The 13,200-nt window shown below is 45.5% G+C and overlaps 1 pseudogene; it reads left to right on the plus strand.

Annotated features, from left to right (window-relative positions):
• The first annotated feature begins 12,414 nt into the window (after positions 1-12,414).
• LOC135276321 (U7 small nuclear RNA) lies at positions 12,415-12,480 on the plus strand (annotated as a pseudogene).
• Positions 12,481-13,200: the final 720 nt, after the last annotated feature.

Consider the following 13,200-nt stretch of genomic DNA (forward strand, 5'->3'; position numbering starts at 1 on the left):
CAGGAAGATCAAGACCATCATACATATAATTTTTTAAAATGTTGAGCACGTGTTAAGTATTTTGCTTGCATTATCTCCTTTAATCCTCTCAATATCAAGATGAGGAAAAATGTTCTCTTTCAACCCATTGCTAACTTCACATACATTTATCGAGGCTGAGCACAGTGGCTCTCGCCTGTAATCCCCGCATTTTGGGAAACCAAGGCAGGTGAATCACTTGAGGTCAGGAGTTCAAGACCAGCCTGAGCAACAGAGTAAGTCCTCATCTCTACAAAAAATAAACAAAAGTGAGCTGGGTGTGCTGGCACACACCTATAGTCTTAGCTACCCCAAAGGCTGAAGTGGGAGGACTGCTTGAGCCCAGGAGGTTGAGGCTGCAGTGAGCTATGATTGCACCACTGCACTCCAGCCTGAGTGACTGAGCAGGACGCTGTCTCAAAAACAAACAACAAAAAACATTTATTGAGCACCTACACCATGCCAACACTATGGTTAGGCAGTGAATGTACCCAGACCATGCCCTCAAGGACCCATAAACAGAGAATTGTAACTCAATTTCACAAGTGAGGGGAAAGGTCCCATGGACTCTAGGTTCAGACAGACCCGATGCCCCAGCAGGCTATAGCATCTACTGGCTGTGTGATCTTGGGCAAGAAACAATGGCTCTTGGAGCTTCAGTTTCCTTGACTTTCAATTGGGAGGAATTATATGTGCCTCTTCTTAGAATGGTTGTGAAGATTCCGTAAGATAACACATGTAGCATAGTGAGTACTCAATAAATTTTATTATGATTGCTAAAAGGGAACTAAAACAATTATTTCCGGGCTGGACACAGTGGTCACACCTGAAATCTCAGCATTTTGGGAGGATCACTTGAGGACAGGAGTTGAAGACCAGCCTGGGCAACATAGTTGGACCCCATCTCTACCAAAAAAAAGGGTGAGGGGGGATTAATTAGCCAGGTGTGATGGTGCACAACTTTAGTTTCCGTCCCTTGGGAGGTTGGGCTGGGAGGGCTGCTTGAGCCCAGGAGGTTAAGGCTGCAGTGAACTGTGATCACACCACTGTACTCCAACATGGGTAGCAGAGAGACTACCTCTAAAAAAATTAAAAATTAAAATTAAAATATTTATATTTTCTCTCATTCAATGGGTTTTATGCAGGGAACACAAATTCAGGAGGTGGGATGAAAGCAAAGAAAGCCATCAATGTTGCTCTCTGCCCATCCTAGACCCTTATTGGTTCAGTGATCCCAGGAAGCAGGAAGGAGGGTCCTGTGTAGAGAAGTACCTGGTCCCTATGCCCAGCAGTAGAACTACTGGGGCATGGAGTATTTGTAGACTTAATCTGACCAAGTCATGCCAGAATGTGCTATGCAGTTGGGTTCCTGCGTCCCCATGTCCTCACCAACACTTTGTATTTCTCAGCTTTCTAATCTGTGCCAATCTCATAGGTGGCAAATAGTAGCTCTGCAATTAAGTTATAGGAGTCTTTTTTATATTTAAGTCTATCAACTAACTTAGGAACAGTCTAGGGATCAAAGGGAAAAAAATCTTGTTAGAAAATGGGAGATGTGGCCTGGCGTGGTGGCTCATGCCTGTAATCCCAGCACTTTGGGAGGCCAAGGTGGGTAGATCACGAGGTCAGGAGTTCAAGACCAGACTGGCCAACATGGTGAAACCCCATCTCTACTAAAAAATATAAAAATTAGCTGGGCATGGTGGCTGTGCCTGTAATCCCAGCTACTTGGGAGGCTGAGGCAGGAGAATTGCTTGAACCAGGACCCAGGATGCGGAGGTTGCAGTGAGCCGAGATAGTGCCACTGCACTCCAGCCTGGTCTACACGGCGAGACTCCATCTCAAAAAAAAGATGGGAGATGCAAGAGGGAAGTGCAGGTCCTCAAAGGGAGGCTTTCTGGGGAACCCCAATTAGTAGAGAAGTGCAAGGACCCATGGAGGCTAAAGCTGCCTTCTTGCCTGCCATCTGCTCCCAGTTGATGGTTCTCTGTGGAGGGAAGAATGCCTGCCATCTCCCTCTCCCAGAGGTTGGCACACAGTAGGCATTCATGGTTTGCTATTGAATGAACACACAGGCATAGAGCAAGGCCACAATCTTGCAATCTAAAATAGAAGCTCCAGGCAGGGGAATGCAGCAAACTCTGCTTTCCTGATCTGAAAACACAATCTCTCAGGGTCCCCTGGAAGGCTGTTTTTCAGGGAGAAGAGTGGAAAGTGCCTATTGATTTTCCTTTATCACGAAGTGATAAATTTGCTGATTGACATCATGTAGCAATGACAAGCACACAGGAGTGTGTGGGCCCTGAGCAAACAGAAAATATTCTGCAAGCAGGCAGTGAGCTGCAGCCAGCTCGAGCTGATTCCCAAGAGCCGACCAGCACATGTACAGGAATTTGGCAAGCTGGGTGTTCAACCACCCACTAAAAATTAACTTAAACGAGCTTATAATTAAATCAGTCATATTAAAGCAAAGATAATAAACACTCCAAATTCACTACGTCCTGATTATTTGTCTACATTTTATTATTATCTATGCTTCTGAGTTTATTTCTTTTCTTTTTTTTTTTTTTTGAGATGGAGTCTTGCTCTTGCTGCCCAAGCTGGAGTGCAAAGGCATGATCTCGGCTCGCTGAAACCTCTGCCTCCCGGGTTCAAGTGATTCTCCTGCCTCAGCCTCCCAAGTAGCTGGGATTACAGGCATGTGCCACCACACCTAGCTAATTTTGTACTTTTAGTAGAAAGGAGATTTCTCCATGTTGGTCAGGCTGGTCTCGAACTCTCGATCTCTGGGGTTATTTCTTTCTGTCGTTTCTGGGTGGTAGAACTACTCTATAATGGTATGCTACTGCCTATCTCTTTCAAACGCTACCCAGGGATGTCAGGTGGGAATATTTACACCGAAGAAACTGACAAACTCTACAAATCTGGCATTTATTTTGGAGCCGGTTGTTAAATATTTTACCAACACACCACTGCCTAAAGCCCTGGTGGTGGTTAGAGACACACTGTCCTTCTTGTTTGCATAGCTAGAAGCACAGAGAGGGAAGGAACCCTTGATTTATTTGCGGTGGGGCAAGGTGGGGGAGACAGAAACAGTGCAGAGAATAAAATGCCATACTTGTGCCCCACAGCATCCAGGAGAAAGATGCAAGCCACACCGGCTCCCAAAGCATCCATCCATCCGTCCTCCTCCTCCCCTACTAAGAAAAGCCAGACATTATCCCTGCTGAATCTCCAGCGTCTTCTCCTAACCGCTTTAACCACTCCAGGTCTGACCGACAGTTTGCTGCAGGAGAATGAGACAGCGTTTTTCGTCCTGAGAATGACTCCCGATAATTGGGGCTCCTACTTGCTATTTCTCTGCCTTCTATTTTGCCCGAAAAGTGCCTCGCAGTAATTGCCCATCCTGTGGCATGGAGAGGGAGCCAGCCCTTCTGGTGTTCACACTCCCAATTGGGCTATTACGGCCCCGGCCCACTTTCTCTTAAATGGCCCTGCGTCGATTTGTCGACATTTCGAAGAAGAGAAACTCATCTTTCTCAGACTCAGACAGAAAGAAGAGAAGATGGGAAAGCTCGTTTTATCTTTCTAGAATGTGAGGCAGTGAGATTGCTTCTCCCATGAGCTCTCACTTTTTATGTTTTCAATAAAAAGCTGAGCTAATTTGTTGCTCCCATTTCATAGATGGGGAAGCCAAGGCTGGTAATTGACTACAGACTTACCTCCTTGATGAAAGTAGGATTGGAGGCAGCACCATTTTCAGCGATTAGCAGGCACTTAGACACTCTTACTTTGAAGGCTCCTCCCTGCATCATTAACTAACCCACTAAAAGCACAACACACCCATTTCCTAGAGCTGGTTTTGCTGTAAAGAATGTTTGAAAGAACTTTACACATTTTCCTTTTTTAATTTGGTTTTAAGGAACTCACTGAATCGATGGTTTGGTCGAATGGCTCAACCATCCCACAGATGCTGGTAGAATGAGAAAATCTGAACTCAAACTAAAGGGGGACTTTGTTTAGAAATATAAATGAGTGATAATGACTATTTTTAAAATAGAAAGACAAAATTTAGGAAGATGGTTACTTCTTGCAAGGAGGGAGGGCGTTAGAATCGGAGTGGGCAGAGTCACTGGAAGTTACTAGCACGTTCTGGTGTTACAGGGATGGGTGGCTGGTTCACAGGTATTCATCAGATTATTGGGAAGGAGGGAAGCAAGGAGAGAGGGAGGGAGAGGGAGGCAGGTCATGAATGGAATGAGAAAGAAAAACCTGCCCCACGAATTGTTTTTATATGCAATGAAATTTTTATGAATGTCAAATTGAACAATTAGTGCAATTGACATAAAATATGTTGTGTAGACTCGCAATCCAGCACTTAATTAATTTTGAGCTGGGGGTTTTCTTTCCCTATTTTGCAGCCAACCCTTTTCCTCCAGGTCTCAAACCTTTTCCTGGTTGCTGAAAAGCCCCAGCGAGGGCCCCAGACCCAGCGCCTCTGGTACCCTAGGGATGCTTCACTGGGATGCGCCCCACCCCCCAGGGATGCTTCACCGGGATGCGCCCACCCCCCCCCACACACCCCCCACCCCCGCCCAGGGATGCTTCACTGGGATGCGCCCAGTAGGTCTGGGGTATTTTGACGGAGACTGAAGGCCCAGGTATCCCCTCCTCGCACCGACTTTTCTCCGGGACCACCCCTGCTCCTTCCAGGAATGCGGACAAAGCCCACACCAGGTCTCCGAAGCCTCCTGCCTCCTGTCACCATCACACAGACACACCGTCAGACATTTTTTTCTTCCACACGCTCGTGCTGGCATCAGCGTCGTTCTTCCCCAGCCAAGGCAAAGCTGAGACCAAGCGAGTGCAGTCTGAAGCCACGGGTCTCCCCTGGCCCGGCTTGGAGGTCTGATCCCGGAGAAGCCCCCTCTTCTCTCCCTCTTCCCCTTCCCCTCCCCCTGATTCTCCAGCGCTTCCCCCGTCGGTGAAAGAAATACTTTGCGAGGATGTTGGGTCTTTGTTGAGGAGGACGAAGACGGAGCATAAAGGGTCTGAAAAAGTGAAATGGGGTGTGTGGGGTGGAGAGAGGGAGGGGGCAGCGAGGGGAAGAGGACGGATTCTCCGTATCTAAAAGGGAATTAAAGTGCTTTTGCTGGAGTGAAGAAATCAGCTGAAGAATGGCCGAGAACAAAAGCAGAAAGTCTGTGGACAAGCCCGGCTGAATAGGGCCCGATCCCCTTAAGTTTGTAAGCCCCCCTCCCCCGCGCTTTAAGCCTTCCTTACTTACTTCTGCTGAGAACAAACGCCAGGGAGGAAAACACAGCCAGGGGAGGGGAAGAGGGGAATGGCGAAACTAGGGGAGAAAAACCTAAAATAAAAGGTAATCCCTCCGGCACTTTGCCCTCCTAGAGCCTACCAGGGATCTGATTAAAGGTCCCAGATGAAGCCATTCCGCTATTCACATGCAAGAAGCAGGATTTACAAGAAAAGAGAGAGGGAAGAATAGGCGGAGAGGAGAAAAGGGGAATTATTTGTGTCCCTTAATGCTTGTTAAGCACTCCTCTTTGCTACACACCAGACAAGACAAGGCTCAGAACTCACAGAGAAATCTTGGGCAACCCACCCCCTGCCCCCTTGGCCTCCCCGCCAGGCCGAGGCCAAACTGACCTACAGACACACAGACACACAGACACACATACACACACACACACACTTGCGGCCTTGGGCAGAGCTGCTGGGCCAAGCCAGAATCACAAAGAGAATAGCAATTAACCTCCATCCCTGGCTGACAGTGATCTAATCAAACCAGCCCTCCAGGGCTCCCCGCTTGTGACCCAGGCTGCAAACTGTTTGGGATAGGCCTGGAAAGAAAGTGAGTATCCGGAAGTTCTATGGGATGGTTGTGGCTTTCTGATGATGCTGAAGAAGCTGGTGGAGGAGTTGTTCAAAGATGCTCTGCTATGTTCTGCCTCTGGACCTGTGTTCATGCCGAGCCTCTGCCTGAGATGCACTGCCCCACCCTCCTGGCACAGGTAACTTGCAGCTCCAACTGGGGAAGGCTTCCTCAATGACCCTCCTTCTCCCACAGACCACCTCACACTTCCTCATTCTTGGCTCTCCAAAGACACTAGAACTCGGTAATTTAGAGTGAATGTGTGAACTATCATAATTTATAATTCATAAGGTATAAATACATTTATAAATAAATGTGTAAACACATTACGTGTGAATCACCTACACATTTATTTCTTGTTGCATTTGTTCCATGCTTATCTCCCCCACTAGAATATCAGAGACACAAAAAAAGGAGACAGTGGCTACTTCTGCCTGCGATGGAATACCAGGGTCTGGGATCCCAGCACCGCCCACCCCCACTGGTGCTGATCTTGGCATTGAGACGATGCTCTATACATTCTTGCTCAATGAATGAATGAATGAACAGGAAACTGGGTCAGGAGGGACCAATTTTTCCATTAGGCACAGGAAGCATGATGCTTAGGACTCACAATACTTCAAGGGGTCCATAAAAATATTTTAATGTTAATTAAATGTTTTAATGTTGATTTCTTTTAAAGTCAAAAGAAGACATGATATAATAATAATGTGTATAAATATTAATGAATCTAGCCTGGATTATATTCATGTTTATACCTCGACAGTCATAAAATAAAATTTTTAACTTCTTTATGGAAAAAAGAGCTCATGAATGTTGTAATGTGGTCCTAGGTCAGAAAGGGGAATTGGCCGAAGATAAGGGGAATGGAAGCCCAGGGTCCTCTTTCCTCCATACTGGGAGGGGCAATTCAAGATCACATGGGTTTCTTTCATTCGTCTATTTATTCATTCAAAAAGCATTAGATGCTGGGCACAGTGATTCACACCTGTATTCCTAGCACTTTGGGAGGCTGAGACTGGAGGATCACTTGAGGCCTAGGCAACAAAGTGACCCCCCCACCATCTCTACAAAACATTTAAAAATTAGCTGGGCATGGTGGCATGCAACTGTAGTCCCAGCTACTTGGGAGGCTAAGGAGGAAGGAGCCTTTGAGCCCAGGAGGTTGAGGCTGCAGTGAACTGTGATCATACCACTGCACTCCAGCCTGGGCAACAGAGCAATCCTCTGTCTCAAAAAACAAATAAAGATGTGATCACCAACTGGGTCAGTGCTCTGAAGATCTCATGTCGTCTGAAACCTCCAACAAGGAGATGAGACCCTGAAACTGAGACCTGAAGGAGTGTAGGAATTTGCCAAGGGATAAGAGAAAGCAGGTCGAGCAGGTTGGAGGCAACTGCGTGTATGAAGGCCTTGGGACCGGAAGGAATGTGGCATACAGGTGGGGCTGCAGCCTTCTGAGAGAGGGGGTGAGGAGGGATGCAGGAGGAGGCAGAGCAGGGTGTGGGAGAGCTTTTGTATGTGTCAGGGAAGGCGAGGTTATGCTCCAGTAACAAACAGGCCCAGCAGTTTGTTTCTCACCCAGTCTCATTTTACTGTGGGTTAGCAAGGAGGCTTTGACTGTTGGGGGGTCACTTCAGGATCCAGGTGATTGGAGGCATCATCTGGACCCAGCCTTCCATGACTGCAAAGGTAAGTGCTCATAAAAACTCAGCCTAGATATGACAGTGTGATCTTTTTGGTTGGTCACAGAAGCACATTCCTGCCACATGCCTGGAAGGCAGAGAACAAAACATTCGGGAACAGCCCTAATGACCACCACAGATGACTCCCAAAACTATGATGGTACATAGAAAACTTTCTGAATTAAAACGATGTTCATGAATGCTGTCCCCAGTCCTCATGTTCTAGAAGATATTCTAGGCAAATACTCCTCCTCACACACCATCAGTCTATTTTAGCACCCCTGCCAAAATGGATCCTTCTTTTTTTTTTTTTTTAATTAAAGACGAGGTTTCACCATGATGGCCAGGCTGGACTTGAACTTCTGACCTCAGGTGATCCACCCACCTTGGCCTCCCAAAGTGCTAGGATTACAGGTGTGAGCCACCACACCTGGCCTTTTTTTTTTTTTTTTTTGGATCCTTCTTTCTCATTTCAAAACAGATTCTCAAGATATCAAAACACCAGAAGAGCTGCTCTGAGTATCCTTTTAATGAGTTTTTTTCTGTTGAGACTGAGTCTCACGCTGTCACTCTGGCTGTCATGCAGGGGCATAAACATGGCTCAGTGCAGCCTCAAACTCCGGGGCTCCAGTGATCCTCCCACCTCAGCCCCCTGAGTAGTTGGGACTACAGGTGTATATCACCATGGCTGGCTCAGCTTTTTCTTTTCTTTTCTTTTTAAATAAAGATAGGGTCTTTTTTATGTTGCCCAGGTTGTTCTTGAACTCCTGGCCTCAAGGTATTATTATTATTATTTTTTTGACATGGAGTCTCACTCCAGGCCGGAGTGCAGTGGTGCAATCTTGGCTCACTGCAACCCCCATCCACTAGGTTCAAGTGATTCTCCCACCTTAGTCTCCTGAGTAGCTGGGATTGCAGGCGCATGCTATCATGCCTGACTAATTTTTGCATTTTTGGTAGAGATGAGGTTTTGCCATGTTGGCCATGCTGGTCTCGAATTCCTGACCTCATGTGATCAGCCCACCTCAGCCTCCCAAAGTGCTAGGATTACAGCCGTGAGCCACTACACCCAGCTTCAACTGATCTCGTCTTTTAAACACAAATCCAATTAAAGCATTTCTTGGGCTCAAGATTTTCAGTAGATCCCTGTTGCCATCACACCTTGTCCTCACGGCCCTGCAGATCTGGCCCCGTCTACCTTCCCAGGGTTAGTCTCACACTTGTCCCCCATCCTGTAAGCCCCATTCACAGTGGCTCTCCTGTTCCTAGAAGATGCCTTGGTCCCTTTTCCTGGACTCATTTGCAAGCAGTGCCCTCTGCCTAGAAGAGGAGCCACCTAGTTAACTCTTCCTCCGCAATCGATGCTCAAACGTGTCCCAGCCTTCCTGAACACCGCCCCCCCCCACTGGGACATTGTGTCCCCTTGTTATTATATAATCTCTAGTAATTCCCTGTACTTCTTCCTCCTATGTTTTATCACAGATTGTAACTATATGCTTATGGGAATATTTTGTTGAATCTGTCTCGTCCCCTTGCTCATAAACTTCTGAGGGCAGGGGCTGGCTCTTCTGTTTCCTGCTGTATTCCTAGATCTTCCTGCAGACCTGACACATCACAGGTACTCAAAGAGTATTCATGCAAAGCATAAATGAACAAATGCTTATTCTTTCCAAGTGTGCACTCAGAAAAGCTCCTCCTTTTTAGTGATATAACCTCAGCTCAGCTTCTTGCTGAAAGCACAATGCAGCCACTCTGGTCTCTCTATATGAACTCATTTATTAGATTTAAAGTTTTTTATAAGCACTCATTTTTATTTTATTTTATTTTTGAGACAGAGTCTCTCTGTGTCGCCCAGGCTCGAGTACAGTGTCGCGATCTTGACTCACTGCAAACTCTACCTCCCGGGTTCAAGCAATTCTCCTGCCTCAGTCTCCTGAGTAGCTGGGATCACAGGCATGCGCCACCACACCTGGTTAGCTTTTGTATTTTTAGTAGAGATGGGGTTTTGCCATATTGGCCAGGCTGTTCTCAAACTCTTGACCTCAAGCAGTCCACCTGCCTTGGCCTCCCAAAGTGCTGGGATTACAGGCGTCAGCCACTGTGCCTGGCCTGAAGTTCTCATTTTTAAATTTCCATTGGGTTAGATGACCAGCACAGGAGGGCAGGGCGATGCCCTGGTTAGGATGCATCGGTAGTACACTGGCCACTAGCATGAGGTCTCCATGCATGTGACACCTCCCACCCCAAGACAAGTCTTAAGATTTTCTTGGGGCCTCATTTTCTTTATGTGAAGAATAAGGCCAGCAATACTTAGCTTGCTTACTTGGAAGAGATAAATAAATTGGAGGCTGGGCACAGTGGCTCACACCTGTAACCTCAACACTTTGGGAGTCCAAGGTGGAGTGATTGCTTGGGCTGGAAGTTTGAGACCAGCCTGAGCAACATAGCAAGACCTCCCATCTCTACAAAAAAATTAAAAATTAACAAAAATTAACCAGGCATGATGATGCATGCCTGTAATCCCAGCTACTGGGGAGGCTGAGGCAGGAGAATCACTTGAGCCTGGAAATCTGAGGCTGTGGTGAATTATGATGGTGCCACTGCACTCCAGCCTGGGCAACAGAGATACTGTGTCCAAAAATATAAAATAATAAAATAAAATATAAACAGTTAGAGATCACAAGGTAGGGAAGAATTGTGACAAGAGAGATCATAGATGTTTAGGAGCCTGACAGATTGGAGTTTGAATCCCAGCCTCATCACTTACCAGCTGCGTGAGCTTGTGCAAGTGATTTCATCTCTCTGAGCCTCAGTTTCCTTATCTGTAAAATGGGTATAGTAAGAGTGCCTGAGAATTCACAATAATACATATAAAGCATCAAGTATATATAGCAAAGGTTTGGCAAATGGCAACTAGTAAGACTGCAAATATTAAAATAAAATTTAAGTAGAAAAATTGTCTCAGAATGGTCTGTCTGAGCTTGGGTATCTGATAAAAAGAACAGGAGCTGTGTGATATTGCTCACTACCATTATCTATGTACCAGGGATCATGTATTTGTGCACTATGCATTTCACATATTTTCTTCCAGTACAACGTGCTTGACTGAGTTTAATCAGTTAATATTTAATGAGAACCCACCATGTACCAGACACTGTTCTAGGTGCTGGGAATGTAGCCAAGAACAAGATGAACAAGAAGCCCTGTTTCTTGCCTAGAGAATTCGCGGTCTAGAGCTCTGTATTCAGGAAGAAATTGAGTTTAGCAATCACCAACATATCCATTTTAGATCACTCCTCTCCCACCTCCAACCCTATCAAAAAGTATCCCCCATGATAGAACAAAGTATGTTGATTTTTGAAATAAAAAATTTAGGGATAGAAGATGGGGACAGGAATCTATTGTTCAAACCTTGCCAACTCTACTGCCACTCAAGATCTTTAGCAAAGAGGAAGGAAAAAGAAAACTAGAATTTGGAATACAACAGAGTACATCAAATGGGGAAGGTGCCTTCCCCACAAACCAAGGAGACACACATGCATGCTCGCACACACACAGGCATGCGCACGTGCACACACACACACACACACACATACACACACACCTCAATTATACCTTGAGAAGCAGAGCTAATAGAAGCTAGATTGATTCAAAGATAACAATTAGGGAACAATTTTAATCCCTGCTGTGATTGAGACACACAGTTTATTTTTAATTTGTATCCATAATAAAAAATAATAATTAAAAGGGCTGGCAAATTGCAGCTTTTGCCAAGAAATTAGATTTACACTGCCCACCTTCACCCCATAAGAAATCCGATCTTCTCTCCTGCCTTCCATCTCTTCTGCCGTCACAACCCCACCACGACTCGCTCCCGCTCCAGAGCCACAGACCCCATTTTAAATATAGAGATTCATTAATTAAAGGAGATGAAAAGCTTTTTTTTTTTTTTAGCATCTACTATGTTCTGGGCACGATGCTAAATACATTCATATAGATTATTTCATTTAACCCTCATGACAACCCTGTGAAGAGAAAATCCCAGTTTACCTTCATCTTACAGAGGTGGAAACAGATGTAAAGCTATTTGCTGAAGGTTACACAGAGAGTATAGGACAGGGCTGGGTCTGTGCCAAAGTCTAGTTGACCAGATTTATTCTTCTAATTGCCTTTCCTGAGGGTGGGTATTAAGCTTTGTCCTCCTTGACAAAAATGCTGCCTCACCTGCAATAGAATTTGCCCCAATTTTCACTTGGAGTTGCATTTCCACTCCAAGGCTGCAGTGTGAAGCAAACAGCTAGAAGAAAGGTTTACCAGCATTCAGATCCTCAGCCTTTGGCTGATTCTCTAATATGGTGGGTCAATTGATAATTATCAAATAATTAGGGGAAGGTGGAAGGAAGAGGAAGAGAAGGAAGGAAACGAGGAATAAGAAGAGGAAGACAAGGGAGATGGACAGAGGTAGAAAAAAAGGAAACGAAAGGAGGAGGAAGAAGAGAAGAATAAGAACAGAAAGGAGAAAGAGACAGAGGAAGACAAGATGGAGAGGAGGAGGAAGAAAACGAGGAAGAGGAGGAAGTAAAGTGGCTCACTCCAGGCTGCTTGGTTTCCAACATCTCTTCATTGACATGATGTCCCAATCTTGCCTATATTTGCATCCTTAGTTCAGAGTCTTCCTCCCGCAGAAAGACCTCCATAAAGTTAATCACTATCTGAAAACAGTTCTCTTCCTGATTCTCCACAGCATTTGGTATCTTACATATGGTAGTTTATACCTTGGTGCTGTGGTAATTTGGGCAACTGTCTACCTTGCCTTCTAAGTGTTACAGCTTTTTTAAAGAATTTATCTAGCAGGTTTTCAGTTTTCACTAGAAAATGACCCACACAAAAAGGGGAAAAGGCTGGGCATGGTGGCTCATGCCTATAATCCCAGCACGTTGGGAGGCCAAGGTTCACTGATTGCCTGAGGTCAGGAGTTCACAACCAGCCTGGCCAAGATGGTGAAACCCTGTCTCTACTAACAATATGAAAAATTAGACAGATGTGGGGCATGTGCCTGTAATCCCAGCTACTCAGGAGGCTGAGTCAGGAGAATCGCATGAACCCAGGAGGTGAAGGTTACAATGAGCTGAGATTGTGCCATTACACTCCAGCCTGGGCAACAAGAGCAAAACTCTGTCTCAAAAAAAAAAGAAAGAAAGAAAGAAAGAAAGAGAGAAAGAAAAGAAAAGAAAAGAAAAAAGGGAAAAAAATCCCCCTCTGTTAGGCTTTGAGGTCCCCCAAATTTGGGACCTGTTTTTACATCCTCCAAGATGCCCGGGACCATGACTTATGCTTTTCCTTGGAAATCTCTCCTTCTGTCATGGCACTTTCTTCCTTAGCCCATCATGTCCCTTGATCAAACATCTTGAAAGAAGTGGGGGAAGGGAGATAATCAATTAATAATTGATAGTAATAGACAAATGATGTTGGTACTGGTGGTGATGGTAATGATAATAATGGTAATTATTATTATTGTTCCAGTTGTTGAATGCTTATAGCTGAGCTATTGAGACCATTGGCATAATAGTATAAGTGTTATACTCTCTCTACCCACCTGGGTTC

This window comes from Aotus nancymaae, unplaced genomic scaffold, assembly GCF_030222135.1.
Source record: "Aotus nancymaae isolate 86718 unplaced genomic scaffold, 86718_ANA_hifiasm-v0.15.2.pri h1tg000021l, whole genome shotgun sequence".
In the NCBI taxonomy this organism is placed as follows: Eukaryota; Metazoa; Chordata; class Mammalia; order Primates; family Aotidae; genus Aotus; species Aotus nancymaae.